Below are 16,228 nucleotides of genomic sequence, written 5' to 3'. Positions count from 1 at the left end.
CCACAATAGAATTGACAGCCTATTTATCATGGTTACTCATAAGTGGGGATTTTTATGATTCCCCCGACCACGGAACAACTGATTCTTTCTGAAATTTCCATAGACCTTACAGATTTATCTAAAACTTCATATGTTGGGATCTCTTAAATTACCTTATGAGATAGCACTTGTGAGATGCCTGGCCCAGTACTGGGTCCATAATAAATACTCCCCAAATGTTGGTTCTATCTGATCATTTTTTTGTTACTGTTTGAACACACCATTAATAAATCATAGTTGGTATGACATCATGAGTTTCTGAAAGGCCTGGCACAGATACAGTTTGCAAGAGGAATGGAACCCCTGTAGAAACTAAAACTCATTCCCAAAATGTTGCAATTGGACAATGGTTGGAGATAACAGGGAGTAAGCTACTATATAGGCCAGAGTCCTTATTTTGTTTTCCAATTTGTTTATATTTTCTGTCAGCTTTCTTTTTTCCCAGATTGCCTTCTTAAAAACTTTCCTGAGCAACCGAAAAATAAGAGCATCTCCCTTATGTGAAGTATGAATACATCGTGCCAAAGCTTTTTATAGAATACTATTGATGTTTAGGATCCCATCTGTTTTAAAATATTTCTGAAGATTAAGCAAAATATAGACCAGATTTGAATCTATAAGAAACCTCAGATTTTCTTTTTAAATCTTAAATGTAAAAGATAACCTTAAATTCTGATGTTATACACTAAAATTAATTTGCAATTTCAATTAATGTGTAATTTCCCAAACTGATAGAAATGTTAATCAGGTAATTACTATAGTGATTCAAGAAAAGAAAACTTAATATTTTCTTTCTCTTAAAAGAAACTTAATATTTTAACAGTCTAATATTTTCTCTTCCCTAAAAGATCCCTTAAAATTACAAGTCATGTAACAATAGGCTAATTATAAATTATGAATATTTATTTATTAAAATACTTTATTAATTTTCATTGTTATTTTATTAATAAAATTACTTTGTAGTGTTCAAACTCTTTACTAATATTGATTGTCTATCCTTCTGACAATTATAAAATTCAGTGCCTTCATTCTTTTCTCTTTAGTGGCCTTTATTACCCAGGGATATTTGTGGAATTGATATTTAGCTCCACATACCTTGGCCTAATAACTTTAAGAACTCCATGTTCCCAATCAGTCGATTATGCTATATCATAGGGCATACAATTTCAGAGGTTCAAAGGCTATTGACTGAATTCAATTGTGATTTTCATATCACAGGCCAAAAAAAAAAAAATCTCAAAAATTGCAAACAGATGAGTCTAGAATGAGTCTTTACATTCTTAGCAAAATGGCTTACTTACCTTCTAAATCATGTCCTGTAAGAAAAATGCTTTTTTTGTAGATGACATTTTATTGAAATCAAGAATAAGCCTGAAAAAAAAAAAGGAGTACTACATATATTTTCTTTATTACATTCTTTGTGTGATATGTTCTGGCAAAATAGAAAGCATTACAGAAACCATTTAACTGAGAAAGAAATTCTACTCCTCACACAACTCTCATTGATGTCAGTGGGAGTTCTGTGAATGGAACAAATGTTGAACTTTACCCTGCAATGTTTAAACTGCAATCCTCCCTGCTCTTGGCGGAGCCTGGCTTCCCACTGAAAGGCATTGTAGTCTGTGCAGGGATTACACAGCGGGTTAATAGTCTAGTTTTTTGCTTCTTTTGGAGCAACAGATGAAACATAATACCTTCTTTTAGGGCTATTATGTACTTTTCAACACAAAAGACTTTAAATGAGGTGGTGTGAGAAAGTAAAAGGTAGAGTCTGTGGATGGAAATTTATGTTGGTAATGATTCTTGAACTACCTTCTCTATTAGTCACTCAGAAGCATCGATGAGTCCTATACATTAAAAGCAAAGAGAAATATTACAAAATATTACACACTGGGTAGCATAACAGTATGGGAGCCATGCTCACTCTATTTTTGTTATACTCCATTAGACACGTATAAAGAATGATTATCAGCAAGATTCCAACACAGATGGTTTTTGGTAAAATGAGATAAAGTGATTATAAATGAGATGAAGAGAAAACACAATATCGTCATTTCAAGGTAAACTTCTGCAGTACCAAATTGGAATGGCTTATTTCTTAAAAAAAAAAAAAAAAGTTTTTATTGATTTCGGAGAGGAAGGAAGAGAGAGATAGAAACATCAATGATGAGAGAGAATCTTTGATCAGCTTCCTCCTGTATGCCCCAACCAGGGATCGAACCTGGGACCCCTCAGTCAGCAGGCCAACACTCTATCCACTGAGCCAAACTGGCTAGGGCAGAATGGCTTATTTCTTTATATTCAATCCCATGAATACAGAAGCTGTGATTCTAGTCATGAATAGCACCATTATCAAGATCCTATTGTTTCTACTTGGTGGAATATTTCCCTTTTATTTTGCATACTTTGTAAGTCCTTTATTTTCTACAATGCATACACATTGCCTTTCTAATAGAAAGAGAGAGAAAAAGAGAAGAAAGGGACCAGCTTTTGTTTTAAAGGAGTAGAGGAAGAGGAAGACAAAGAAACAGGAAGTATTTCAAGGTGAAATCAAAACTGCTTTTGTTTTTATTCAATAGAAGATTGTGAATTACAAAAAAAAATCCCCAGTGATTAAATGTGAAAATGTTGGCAAAAATATGATGTGGAATATCTATTGATACAGGCAGTAAACGTAGTCACAGGGCAACATAGAAGTTAATGGCACTTACACTCTGTCTCAGGCTGCTGGGTTCATATTCCAGTTCTACAACTTCCTAGCAAGGTGATCTTGTGCAGGCAGGTTATCTATTAACTGGCATCATAACTTATTGTTCTGATAAGGATGTATTGAAGAAGAGGAGTGAGTCAGAGGCTTGGGAGAAGTTTATAGAGGCCAACTGTGCTGCTTGGATCAGCTGTAAAAGTCAGATACTCGCTTCCAAAGGTGGCTGAGAGGAACAGTGGGGAGCCTCAATGTCTGCAGTCAAGGTTGCCCTCTGTTCCACTAATTTTCTACACAGAGGCTCTTGGTACAGCAGGATCCTGTGTCCTGGGATATCAGACGCACTCAGAAATGAAATGGCCTTTAGCAGTTTTCTTTCTTTTTAACTAATTCACAACTATTATTTTTTATAGTATAGATTTTTTTTTTTTTAGTTTATCTATACTCAATGTCAATGTTATTCATTTTTTAGTTTTTAAAACTTTTCCCTTATATAGTATATTGAAATCAATCTCATTTGTGGTTTTTAGGAGAATTTAGCCTTAAAATCTTTTCTCTACTTGCTGTTTTTGGTGATTTTTAAAAAAACTCTCATTTTCTCTCTCCCTTCACCTGTTTGTTTTCTACAAACTTATTTTAGTCTTTTAAAAATATTTTGCTGGCCAGCCAAGATGGTATACAAGTGCATCCAGCAGCTGTGGAGGAAGAAGCAGTCAGATGTAATGAACTTTTTCCTCAGGTTGTACTGCCAGCTCTCTGCACTCTACAGAGGGTCTGGGGGCCTGGCTGCAGGGGTGACCCATTGTGTGGCAGACAAAAACTTGAATGACTCTCTGGCCTCCTACTTGGTAAGGGTGAGAAGCCTGGAGGCTGATAATCGGAGACTGGAGAGCAAAATCAGGGAGCACCTGAAGAAGAAGGGACCCCAGGTCAGAGACTGGGGACATTACTTCAAAACCACCCAGGTCCTGAGAACTCAGATCTTTACAAATTCTGTGGGCAATGCCTGCATTGTTCTGCAGATTGACATCAGCCCATCTTGCTGCTGATGACTTCAGAGTCAAGGATGAGACGTAGCTGGCCATGAGCCAATCTGTGGAGAGTGACATCAATGGTCTCCGAAAGGTCACTGATGACATCAATCTCACTCATCTGCAGCTGGAGAGAGAGAGATCGAGGCTCTCAAAGAAGAGCTGCTCTTCATGAAGAAGAACCTGAGGAGGAAGTAACTGATCTACAAAACCAGATTGCCACCTCTGAGTTGACTGTGAAGTTGGATGCCCCCAATCTCAGGACCTCAGCAAGATCATGGCAGTCATTCAGTCCGTGTATGATGAGCTGGCTCAAAATAATCAAGAGAAGCTAGACAGGAATTGGTCCCAGCAGACTGAGGAGAGCACCACAGGGTCACCTTGCAGACCACTGAGATAGAAGCTGCTGAGATGACACTCACAGAGCTGAGACATACAGTCCAGTCCTTGGAGACTGACCTGACCTGAATGAGGAATCTGAAGTTCAGCTTGGAGAATAGCCTGAGCGAGGTGGAGATGCACGATGCCATGCGGATGGAACAGCTCAATGGGATCCTGCTGCAGCTGGAGTCAGAGTGGGCCCAGGTCTGGGCAAAGGGGCAGTGCCAGGCCCAGGAGTATACAGCCTGCTGAACTGCAAGGTCAAGCTGGAGGCTAAGATTGCCACCTACCACCACCTGCCAGAAGAAGGGGAGGACTTCCATCTTGGTGACGCCCTGGACAACAGCCACTCCATGCAATCCATCCAGCAAAGTGGTATCTGAGGTCAAGACACCAAAGTTCTGAGGTATTAAGGCAGCAGAAGCGGGGCACCCCGTGGGGTGCAGGAGGCCAATAAAAAGTTCAGAGATCCTTGAACATAATTTTTTTTTTTAACTTCATGTCCTAGTTTTAAGTCTTGCGTTAGTCTTTTTAAAGAAATTATTTTAAGCCTACTTTCTTCTCTTTCTCTTCTACTTGATGCCATATTTTTTCCTCTATTGTCTTTGTAATAATTGGCAGGAAGCAAATCCAAGGAAGTGAAGAGTGGAGAGACTCCACCTCACAAACAGAGGCAGGAGAGGCATTCTTCTCTTTCCTCCTTCCTATGGCTACTCCTGCACTTGCCTCCTTGGATCCTTCCCAGGATTCTCCAGCCCCAACAGAACCTAGGCTCACGAGCCTGGGGGAATTGGAGAGTTAATTCCCTGCAGGGCCTTAAACTCATTACAGCACTTTTAACTTGTGAGAACATTTGCTACCATCTCACCCTGTTCAGCCCTTATTTGAGGAAACTAAAATCTTAAAATCCATGGTTTCCACAGTGTAATCATTGGAATTTGGTCACACTGTGGCAAATACATATCCAGAAGCCTGGTGGTCTGGCCTAGGGGAATATGCCCAAAGAGGGGGTCCCAATGTGTGCCCAGGCCTGACTTTTTGAGGTAGTGCTGTTGAGCTTCCCTTTAGACATTCATGGACAGTGGCATCAGAAAGACTCTGTGTCTAGTGGCATCAGAAAGACTCTGTGTCTGGGACCATGTTTAAGCCAGTTTAATGCCAATTTATTTGTCATCAAATTGGTTCACTTCTCTCTCTGTCCAGGTCAGAGGAGAACCCTTTGATTCTTTGGCTCCTCTCCAGAGCACTGAAAAGGTACTACCCCAACTGCAATGAAACAGCAAAAGCTAGCTAGAGTCTCAGTTATCCTGGCTTTTAAATAGGGTTGCTCTCCACCTGATTTTTTATTGCCTTTGTATTTCTTTTTTGTGAACTGCTGGTTTATGTCTTTTGTAAATACTTCTATTGGAAAACAAACTGATGGTTGCCAGAGGGGAGAAAATTAGGGGGGTTGGGTGAAAATGGTGAAGGGATTAAGATGAACAAATTGGTAGTTACAAAATAGTCATGGGGATATAAAGTACAGCATAGAGAATATAGTCCATAATATTGTAGTAACTATATATGATGCCAAGAGGTTACTTGATACTTTGTAAATTATATGATTATCTAATCACTATGCTGTACACCAGAAACTAATATAAAATAACATTGAATGTCAAAAAAATACTTCTGTTGGATTATTTTCTTCTGGATTTTAAAGAGCTCTTTATATCTGTACTAGAGGCCCAGTGCATGAAAATTTGTGCACTCGGCGGGGTGGGGTGGGGGTGTGTGTCTCTCAGCCCGGCCTGCACCCTTTCACAATCTGGGGGCCCTCGGGTAGGGTCCCTAGGCCTGGACTGAGATCAGGGCTTTCCTACCCCCAGCTGCAGGCAGCTGGCCCCACCCCCGCCGCTGCCACTGCTTGCCATCTGTGAAGTGCTGTCCTCCCTCCCCTGCCACCAGTGGCCTCCCTCTGTAGGCAACAGGCTGGGCAGTGATGGCTTGGCTGGCCTTGGGCCTCCCTCTTTCTTTGCTGGGGGTGGGGCCAGCCCTGTGAGGAGCAGTCTGCCTACCTGATCGCCCCTAACTGCTGGCCTGCCTACATGATCACCCCTAACCGCTGGTCTGCCTACCTGATCACCCCTAACCACTCTGCCTGCCTGCCTGATTGCCCCTAACCGCTTGCTTGGGGGCAAGACCAGCCCCTCAAAGGGCCATCTGCCTACCTGATCTCCCCTAACCGCTGGTCTGCCTACCTGATTACCCCTAACCGCTAGTCTGCATACCTGATTATCCCTAACAGCTGGTCTGCCTACCTGATCACCCCTAACCACTCTGCCTGCCTGCATGATTGCCCTTAACTGCTTGCTTGGGGGCGGGGCCAGCCCTCGAGGGGACTTGGTGGTCTGGTCTCTGGTTGTTTCAGTTGTGATGCCTCTGGCCTTTTATATACAGGAATTATGAATATTAGCTATTAATTCTTATATATATTTTCTCTCATACTGTCATATGTCTTTTAACTTTGTGGTGTCTTTTGCCAACAGAAGTTTTAAAAATTTTAGTAGTTCTGTCACACATTTCATTGGTGGTTTCTGGTTGTTCATTATCTGGAATATAGTGGCGGCAATGTGGTATGGTTGAACACATACTGAACTGGGGGGGAAATGGGTTCTAATTGTGATTCTGCCACTAATCAGTAGTGTGACTTTGGGCAAGTCTTCAAACCTGAGTTTCTTTACCTGTAAAATTAGAAACCAGATGACCTCCAAAGTCCCTTCCTATTTATTCAATTACTGAAAATTCTCAGATTCTATGTTTTAAAAGCTTATTTCCTTTAAATAAGCCAAATGTTCTCCCTGAAATTAACACTTCTAAATTGCCTGGCAATGTTCTCATGGAGTAAAATGTAGCCAGTGTCTCAATTATAAAAAGTCCTTAAGTTTTGGCATCTGAATTAATGACCTGAATTTTTATATGAAAGGTGAATGAGTTTATAACTACTTCCTCTTATAAGCTATAGGCTTCATAGGAACTAAACTTTGCATTCAATATGTATTCTAAAGTATGTATACTATAGAGCCACTATGTCAATGGACATTTAATATGGCTTATGATATTTTATTAATGATAATGATCTTTTATTTGGTGTTTATAGTATGCTTTCATATACATCATCTCATTTGGTGCCCTGATAATCCTATGAGGTAGATAAAATAGGCCTTACTCCATTTTATAGATCCTGAACTACTGCACAGAGAAAATAAATTATTTGTCCAAGGTCACTAATTAATAAATTGTAATGCCAGTGCCATAACTTTTCTGAAAGATGATAATATTGATGAGAAAAAAATTATTGGCTAGGTTTCATTACTTTGGAAGACAAAATAGAAATATCAGTTATCTATGAGGTAGGGTGGTCAGAAATCAGGTAAATGAAATAAAATATCAAGACTGAAAAAGAAAAATCATGTTGAAAATTGTAAAATAAATATTTGAAAACTATTTCTTCTCTACATATTTATTTCGACATAAAGAAGTACAAACGCTTTGGAAGGAAAGTGACATTTCTATAACTAGCTTGGTATGCTATATGGCAGGAGATATGAAAAAATACTATGTAAAGTTTTGTATAAGAAAACAAAAACTCTCAGAGGGAGTTTCCCGAGGTAGAAGGAAGAGAAACTTAGCGTCCATTTTAGAGAAAAACTGGAAGAACAAGAAAATTAAAAATGAATACTAGAATACTATATGATTGATCTGATGGTTGACATTAATTTAATGGCATTAAAAACAAAGGGATTAGACTAGGGAAAACAGAAGAGAGAGGAAACATAAAAAAATATGTTATTACTCAGATTAGCATTTTTGAAGGAAATTTGCCATTAATTCCCAGAAAATAAATTTATTTCCAACTGAGGAAAATATGAGTATGAATGTATATCCAGAATTATTTTAGAAAATCCAACTGAGAAGTATCATTTTACAAATACTTATTAAACCAGATTTGGGTGAGACTTATCCAGTATTTTGATTATGATATGGTCATCATCAACAATGATTTACTCTTACTTTCAAATAGAAATGACATGCTTAACTAAAAAACAGTTCTTATGTAACATCTTAGAGCAGAGCATTTAGCCTCTTACTATACCTCTGATTATGCTTGATGCCTATATATTGGCTATTTTCATGGCAGATTTGATACTGAACAGTTTTTTTCTAAGACAAAATACTATAGAAGAATAAGTAAAGCTATTATGTCAGCTTAACTAAGTAGGAAAAGCGGTTTTGTTACTCAAAGAAAGATAATATTCTTAAGTGAAAGCCTGCATTGAAGGGAAGTAGGCAGTAGTATTTAACCTTTTCTTTCGTTAATACTGTTATGATTTAGAAAAAGCATACATATTGAAATAGATTATGATTCATACCAGGGAAAATTTGAGATGGGAATTAGATCAGAAGAAGGTAATATATAAGCTAGTTTTACATATGTTGTCCCTGTGTAATTATTATTAATGTCTATTAATTAGCTCTCAAAAGTGTTCTAGTGTGGATGATACACTATATGATGGAAACATGGTATATAATGTCAGTGAATTTTAAAAAAATATATTTTCATTGATTTTAGAGAGGAAGGGAAAGGGAGAGATAGAACGTCAATGATGAGAGAGAACCATTGATCAGCTGCCTCCTGCACAACCCCTACTTGGGACCAAGCTATATGTGCCCTGACTGGGAATCGAACCATAGTCTCCTGGTTCATAGGTTGATGCTCAACCACTGAGCCATGCCAGCCAGGCCTGTCAGTGCATTTTAAAGTGCACTATTAACAATAGCTAGGGGGGAGGGTAGGGAAGGATGGGGGTAAAGGGGGAGATCAACCAAAGGACTTGTGTGCAGGCAAATGAGCCTAACCGGCGTTAAGGACAACAGGGGGGTGGGGGTATGTGTTGGGAGGGGGATGGGATGGGAATGGGGGGACGAGGACAAATATGTGATACCTTAATCAATAAAGAAATTAAAAAAAAAAGTTGGGGAGAAAAAAACAAAAACACAATAGCTAATACTTTTAAGTCTGCCAAGCACTTTATGAGCATTGTCCCATGTAGTCCTCCCAATAATCGATGAAGCTATTAATATTGTAGTCCCCATTCGAGAGAAGAAGAAACTCAAGTTTATGTTTATAGATGTCCAGGAACTGGCCCAAGTCATTCAGTAGCCAGCTTTTGAAGTCAAGCCATCTTTTTTCAGAGGTCACACAAATAATCACTATGCATTATTTATTTTCTCCACACTTACAAAACTACTAGTATAAGATATCTGAAAAAAATTTATGATAGGCTACAAAATGTCTGATAGAAAAAAAAGATTATCAAGCTTATACTAGGGGAAAAACAACTTCAAAACTTTTCACAAATACAGGCAGACTTCCTCGTGATTTATAAAATATTATTGAAAATACGTCTGGCCCTGGCTGGTTTGGTTCAGTGGATAGAGCGTCAGCCGGCAGACTGAAGGGTCCCGGGTTCGATTCTGGTCAAGGGCACATGCCTGGGCTGCAGGCTTGATCCCTAGTGGGAGGCATGCAGGAGGCAGCCAATCAATGATTCTCTCTCATCATTGATATTTCTCTCTCTCTCTCCCTCTCCCTTCATCTCTGAAATCAATAAAAACATGTATTAAAAAAATGAAAGGCAGAAACATGCTGTGGTAGGGATGATTTCATCCCCAAAGTATTACAAAAATCCTTAATTTTAATTCTTGCATGTACTGCCTTTTTTGAGCCCTAGGATCCCTTTCCCATGACACTTGTCATCCTAACCTCCTGCCATTTCTATCTAGGGGCTAACATGGAAGTGAAAATAGGGAAGTCAATCCCTATGAAAAATACATGTTATAATGTGTTTTGATCTGATCTAATGCTTCTAGACCTTTTTAAAAAAGAAATCTAACCCTAATCTAGCCGGAATATTAACTTTTCCCAAACACTACTGTATAGTGTTTTAGGTAACCAGTTTGGTTTCAGGTAACCAGTTCTTTACTAGGTGTTGAGAAAGGGAGAAAAGGAGAATGATCATTCTAAATTTTTCCTCTGCTGACTTGGTCTCCGCACTGCTTCTGTGCAGCTGCCTGGGTGGCACGGGGGAATGACAGGAGGACCCTTAAAAACAGTGTATAGGCTCTCTGCTGAGGAACGTCCTCCCCACCCCCATGGATGCTGTGTGCATTCCTTGGAATGGCGAAGGCCTTGAGGCTTTACTTCAGTTATGTGGCTTATCTCTAGCAGACAGTAATTCCTCTCCTGAATCCAGCCATTGGGAAGGGGAATCCCAAAGAAAGAATTCCCTGTCTTTCACAGAGTATTATTTAGAGAAAGTATTTAGAGAATCATAATTTGGAAGATTAAGCTATACTATCAACAAATATTTATTAGCCTACTCTCTAAGGTGGTCCTGGAGTTCAGTTTATTACTACAGAATCACAGTTAAACAGCCTTGTTTAGGGTGAGGTTTTAGTTCTCCTTTTAATCATAGTTGAAACTGTGAAGTCCATCTTAGTTCAACTATGGGAAGATTGTCAAAGAAAACTAATCTGTAAAGCACACATTTGTTAAAAAAAAGAACAAATGGAAGATTTGGCTGTATCTGTATGCGCTGTTCATGTGAGTTAGAACTAAGTAGTCAGTGATGAATAACAAAGATGAGTCATTACTTCTGATTACTGAATACCCTGATCATATAGCTGTTATGTCACCATTTTGTATGAGCACAGATGCAGAGTTCCTGCTGAAGATACTCTACAAAAGGATTTGAAAAGAAATATTTGTCAAATAGTTTCCTTGGCAAATGCATCCTCTCTTCCATCCTTGTAAGGCGAGTGTTTTGGAGCTTTCTTACAGTGTAAGCATCAAATGGGGGGCACTTTATTGTCTACACATCGGTACTCTCCATATATTGCCCCCAAAGTTAAACCGTTTTCCTCTCCTACCTACTTGGCATCAGCATATGTCATCATTATATTCCCTTCCATCAGAAGCTGCTTTGGGGAAACAATCTGATGAATTAGGTATAAATAACAAGTAAGGCTTAAAATATTACCTTTCCCTGGATTATGGCTTTATGCTAGAGAAATAGACGGAAAGGGATTAAACTCTAATGGTAAAATATCAGGTGAGTTGGAGTAGGGACTTTTGGTTATAGGACTTTTCTAGTGTAAATGATAGGGTTGGTCCCGTATATGAGTTTAACTTTAAAAACAGGCTAGGGCCTGGACAGGTCCTATTTATTTAGGTTGGGGGTAGGGGTGGGGGGAAGTTAGGTTTGAGTCTATGATGTCACATTTAAAGAGGTATGGCATCAACCTGAGGCTAAATACAACACTGGAATTCCAGACTTCCTAAGGGAGCTGGAAAGGGATGCTTTAGGACAGTGACCTTTCCGTCCAGAGCTCTACCCTTGAGTCTGGTCAACTCAAACCAGTTGTTGAAAGCGGAGCAGGAAATCTTTCGTGTGCAGATTAAAAATACAAATGCTAACTTTAGAACTGATACAGTGCCCAAGACTCATCTTCACACAAAACAACTAGCGTGGTATTACTAGCATCCCTGGCTGCCGGTTCACTTCCTAGCTTCTCCTGAAGTGCTCTCACCTCCAGCTCAGCAGTGAAGGAGCCTGAACTCTTTGGTCCTAACAGGGAGAGAACCTTCGGCCTCTGCTCTAGGAGAAGGAACTACCTGTGTTGATCCCAGCAGTTCTGGAAGTAGTGAAAATGCTCCCACCCCTAACAATGTCTTGAATATCTTTGGGAGGTATTTCAAGTGTTTGTCAGTGTGGGTAAATAATTCCCATTGGACTTGGTGAATTCCTCCCTTTGGATGCCAGTCAGAAATCCTCTGCAGGGCGCACAGCTCTGGATTCAAACTTGGTAGTAAAGGATTATCTCTGGCCCCCAGGCGGAAGGACTGAGACAGCGACTTCAGGGACACGGAGAGTAATTACCGTCGCGGTACACGGTTAAGTACCGCAGAGACCGGGGGCGGGGGGGGGGTGTGCCGGAGCTAGGACGTTCCTCCTCCTCTGGGTGAAACGAGGCCGACTTCTCGGTGAACCTATTTCCAGCAGGAACTGCGAAAACGGCAACGTTACGGCGGAGGCGTTTTCTGCCATATGTGTTGACAGAAAGCTTGAGCGTCTCCCTGCAATAAACGCCGACGCTGCCAAGGCTGAGCGACGGGGGGCCGGCGCAATCCGGAGACCGCGCCGCCGACCCCGCTGGCGGTGGAAGCCCGCGTCGCCTCCGGAGCGCGGCCAGGGTTTCTTCTAACAAAGGCCCTACCTACCTCGAGGCAGTTCCGCGGGCCGTCCTCCCCCGCCCACCGACAGCTTTGTCTGCCCGCCCGCCCGCCCGCCCGCCCGCCCGGGGGAGGCTGGGACCTGGAGGACCCCAGCGGCTCGCGGCGCGGGCAGCGCGGAGCCAGGGCCGGCGTGGGAAGCGGCCGGGCGCTGCGCTGCGGTTTCGGGCACAGCGCGCGTGCCATCAGAGGGAGCCGGAGCCTCCACGGCGGCCGAGGCTGGGACCTGAGCCCCCGCTGCAGACCGACCAAGAAACTCTGCGGCCCGGCGGGGGCCAGCGGGGGCTCTCCGTCTCCCGGGCTGGCGCGGGGCGGCCGGGGGGACCTCGGCATCCCCCACCTGGGGCGACACCGGAGCGACCCGGGCAGGGGAGGAGGGGGGGCTCAAGCCGCGCCCCTCCAGCAAAGCTTCGGCTGCCCCCGGCCCCCGAGCCGCCGCCGCCGCCGCCGCCGTGGGCCGCCCCGCCCCCGCGCGCGGTGACTGGCTCGCGCGCCTCGGGCCGGCCGTGGGCGGTGGGGGCGCCCCCGCGGGAGGCCGCCCCGCCCCCAGCCGCCGCGCGCAGCCTCCTCCCCGCCCCCTGCTCCTGGCCGAGGCCGCCGCCGCGGAGCCTGGGAGGCAGCACCTCCCTCCGCCCCAGCCCCCTCCTCCCGGCTCCCCTCCCCTCCCCTCCCCGCCCCTCGCTCTCTCTCGCTCGAGTGAAGGTGGCGCGGCGGCGCGGGACGCAGCTTCGGCCCCCGGCGCGGCCCCGCGAGCTCGTGAGGAGACGCAGCCGCCGCCCCCTCCCCTGCGCTTCCCGGGGGAGCCGCGCAGCCGGGGGAGAAGGACCAGGAGGGAGCGGAGGCGCGGCGGCGCGGCGGCGGGAAACCGGGAGCGGGAGCCGAGGGCTCGAGGGCCAGTGGGGAAGGCGGGGCGGGCCGGGCGGAAGGACGGACGGCCCGACAGACGGCCCGCTCGGCCCCTCGGCCCCGGGCGGCGGCACGGCGAAGGGCGCGGCAGGCGCAGTCGAGACAATAACCCCGCCGCCCGGCTCCGGGGACGGCGCGGAGAAGGAGGCGGCGGCCTAGCGCGGCCGAGGTCCCAGCGCCCCGCCGCGTTCGTGTCCCCGCTGCCGGGCCCCGCCGCTGCCGCCGCCGCCGCCGTCGGGAGAGCGGGGCGCGCCGGGGGCCCGGGCCGAGGCCGCCGCCGCCCCCTCCGCCCCCTCCCCGGCGCGAAGCTGGTTTTCCGGGTTCCCCTGGACCGAGCTGGATCCTGCCGCTCGCCAAGGCCGGAAGTGAGTTTCGCACGGTAATTCCGGGCGGTGTCACGAGTGAAAAGTTTTGTGTGTGTTTTTCCGGCGGAGAGCCTCGTCGGGGCTGGGAAACTCCTGCAAAACTCGAGACCCGGGCGCCAGCCCTCTTCCCAGCCCCCCTCCCCGCCCCCCGCCGCAGCCCGCTCTTCCGACCGCGGGAGGCCGCTCCGCATCCGCTCTCCCCGGGAGAGGTTCGGCCGGGGCCCGAGTGACGACCGGAGGGGAGGAAATCATGTCTGGCGGAGCCCCGAGAGAGCTGCCCTGAGACACCGTCCGGCCGAAAGGTAATTGGCACGAAAGGTGTCTGCCCGTCACCAAGCTCCTGGGCAGGGAGGAGACGAAGGGTTCTTACTTTCCCCCAAGTTGTCCTCCATTCTCCTTGGCTGTTGTCGAACTGGGTCGTGTTTTAGGTGCTAAAGAGGAGGATTGGTCCCCCCCACCGTACCCCCCCGCACCCCACCCCCGTCCACCACCACCACCATCTGGACTCCAGTTATTTCAGCCGAGGTCGTAAGAATGCGGTGGGACGAAAACTTTGAAGCCACGGGGAGAAAGCCTGCCTTTGTTCAGCCCTCGGTCCACAAGTTCTACTTTTCCGCAGTATATACGGTGTACATGTATTTTTATTGATTAAGTTGCTGAGCCCGGCACCTTTTGCTTTGGGAGAAAGTTAGTTAGGCGGCTGCAGCGGGTGACTTGCTGCTGTTGAGATGGCTGCCACATTTGTTTATGCTGTGACCGGTTATCTGGCGTTTGCGTTTAATCCTACAGAGAGATTTTTATTTTATTTTATTTTTAGTTCCAGTCCTTATAAATATGTTCCGTTGGATTTTATAGACAGACAAACAAAAAAGCCATTCTTAGTTGTTTGTCTAGGTAGGTACTGTATGCCTTCAGTATCTGGTTCCTTTCAGGCATTTAGAACCTTGTAATAATCGGTTAATTAATTGAAAGCTGTGTCTGCTAGATTTTCCCATGTAACTGACTTAGTGGGGGGGGAAAAAAAGGAAGGAGTCGTGTTCGGGATCCAGAGAGTTACAATGAAAAACGAACTCTTGTAAGTGGTTGGGTTTGTTAGGACTTCCCTGCAGTTGAGAACAGAACCTATAGGAAGGGAAGCAAAAACGCTTGAATTGATTTTCGTGGGAATCCTACTGACTGGTAAACAGCTGTGCTTTTGTAATAGTACAGTATTTGCATGTTTGTGTTGGTCCTGATGTTGTGTGGCCCGCTCAACCCAAAGAACTGATAGAGGTACCCTGCTCTGGGGGCAGGAGTTAGTGAAGCGTGGGAGACATTCCGCCCGTCAGTGTTACCAACACTGCTGAACCAATGGGCAGTCTTGGTAGATCAAACCAGTTTTGGTCGCAGCAGACACAAAGTGTTTCTTCAGGGGTGTCTTTTCAAGTTTGTCTCCCTCCTCCCCTCCCCCTCCCTCTCACCCCCGCCCCATACTTTTGAGGTAAAGGGAGGTGAAAGATAATACGGTGCTTTTGATTAGTTATTAAATAAATGTGATATCCTGTTGGTAGGTATATCTTTAAGTATAAATTGTTTGGTTTGTCCATGCTTCCCCAAGAAAAATTGTTGGCTTAAGTTCAAAGAAAAGGAAAGGTAGGTCTTAAAGAGCAGGATCAAATTATTTCACAACTTGTTCTTTGTTATTTAGTAAGTACGTTTCAGAATGGAATTCTTTTAACTGTTTGTTAGTATATATTTTTATTTTTTCCCCCTCAGAGCTTAGTTTCTGGAAAAAAAAGTGTTTTTTTTTTTTAAGTTGATAAGATTTGGGAACCACCCAGAAATTCCTGTTAAGCCAAAGTAGCCTTATCAAGGAATTTAAGTGCATAACTGATCTACTTTATGATTTTGGAACATATCCTTAGGCAGTGAAAGGTTATTCTTGGGCACCTGAAAGAGTGGAACAAAATAGATGGCATTGAACCTCAGTTTCCTTATATGGCTTATTCTTGGCCTCAGAGCAACAAAGCCTTAATGGAGCAAGTCATTTATAGAGAATTATCACTTTATGAAGATGTTTCTCTGCATTAGTGAATTTTACATATGAAAAGTATTGCAGCACTCAAACATAACTACTTAAATCCCTGTTTTTAGATCTTGTTCTTGAATTTTTTTCTTAAGGGAGCAATATGTTTGCAGAGACACATTTTTTGGAAGCGAGATATTCATCGTCGTAGTTGCCATCAATGCCTCCCTGCCTCTCCCCCTGAAAGGAAAAATTTACTTTGTGGATTACTTACACTTTTGTTAGTTTAACACTGATTTAACATAATGAATATTAGGCCTTATATTATTGTCACAGTGTAAATATTTTCAAAGCCTTGTTTAAATGTGACAATGGTTTGCAAAAAAATTTTAAAAAGGTGATAATCAGTTAAAATATTTCAAAATGACTTTAAATTTTGGATATTCTTAGTATTTGTGTGGG

The 16,228-nt window shown here is 44.0% G+C and overlaps 1 protein-coding gene and 1 pseudogene across 2 annotated transcripts in view; both read left to right on the top strand.

The window, feature by feature from the left end:
• The first annotated feature begins 3,414 nt into the window (after positions 1 to 3,414).
• On the top strand, positions 3,415 to 14,318 carry LOC103305323 (keratin, type I cytoskeletal 18-like; annotated as a pseudogene).
• The window catches only part of ERBIN (erbb2 interacting protein), a 112,276-nt gene continuing 110,041 nt past the window's right edge, over positions 13,994 to 16,228 (top strand). Inside the window, exon 1 of one of the 2 annotated variants that reach the window (XM_054715210.1) lies at positions 13,994 to 14,063. The gene's annotated coding sequence lies outside the window, so the exon portion shown is untranslated. Of the gene's footprint in view, positions 14,064 to 14,266; positions 14,287 to 16,228 lie in introns of those variants that run through there. The other variant, XM_054715212.1, reaches the window with a different exon arrangement.

The sequence above is a fragment of the Eptesicus fuscus genome, chromosome 4, assembly GCF_027574615.1.
Source record: "Eptesicus fuscus isolate TK198812 chromosome 4, DD_ASM_mEF_20220401, whole genome shotgun sequence".
NCBI classification, from domain to species: Eukaryota; Metazoa; Chordata; class Mammalia; order Chiroptera; family Vespertilionidae; genus Eptesicus; species Eptesicus fuscus.
This window is presented reverse-complemented; position numbering and strand designations above follow the sequence as displayed.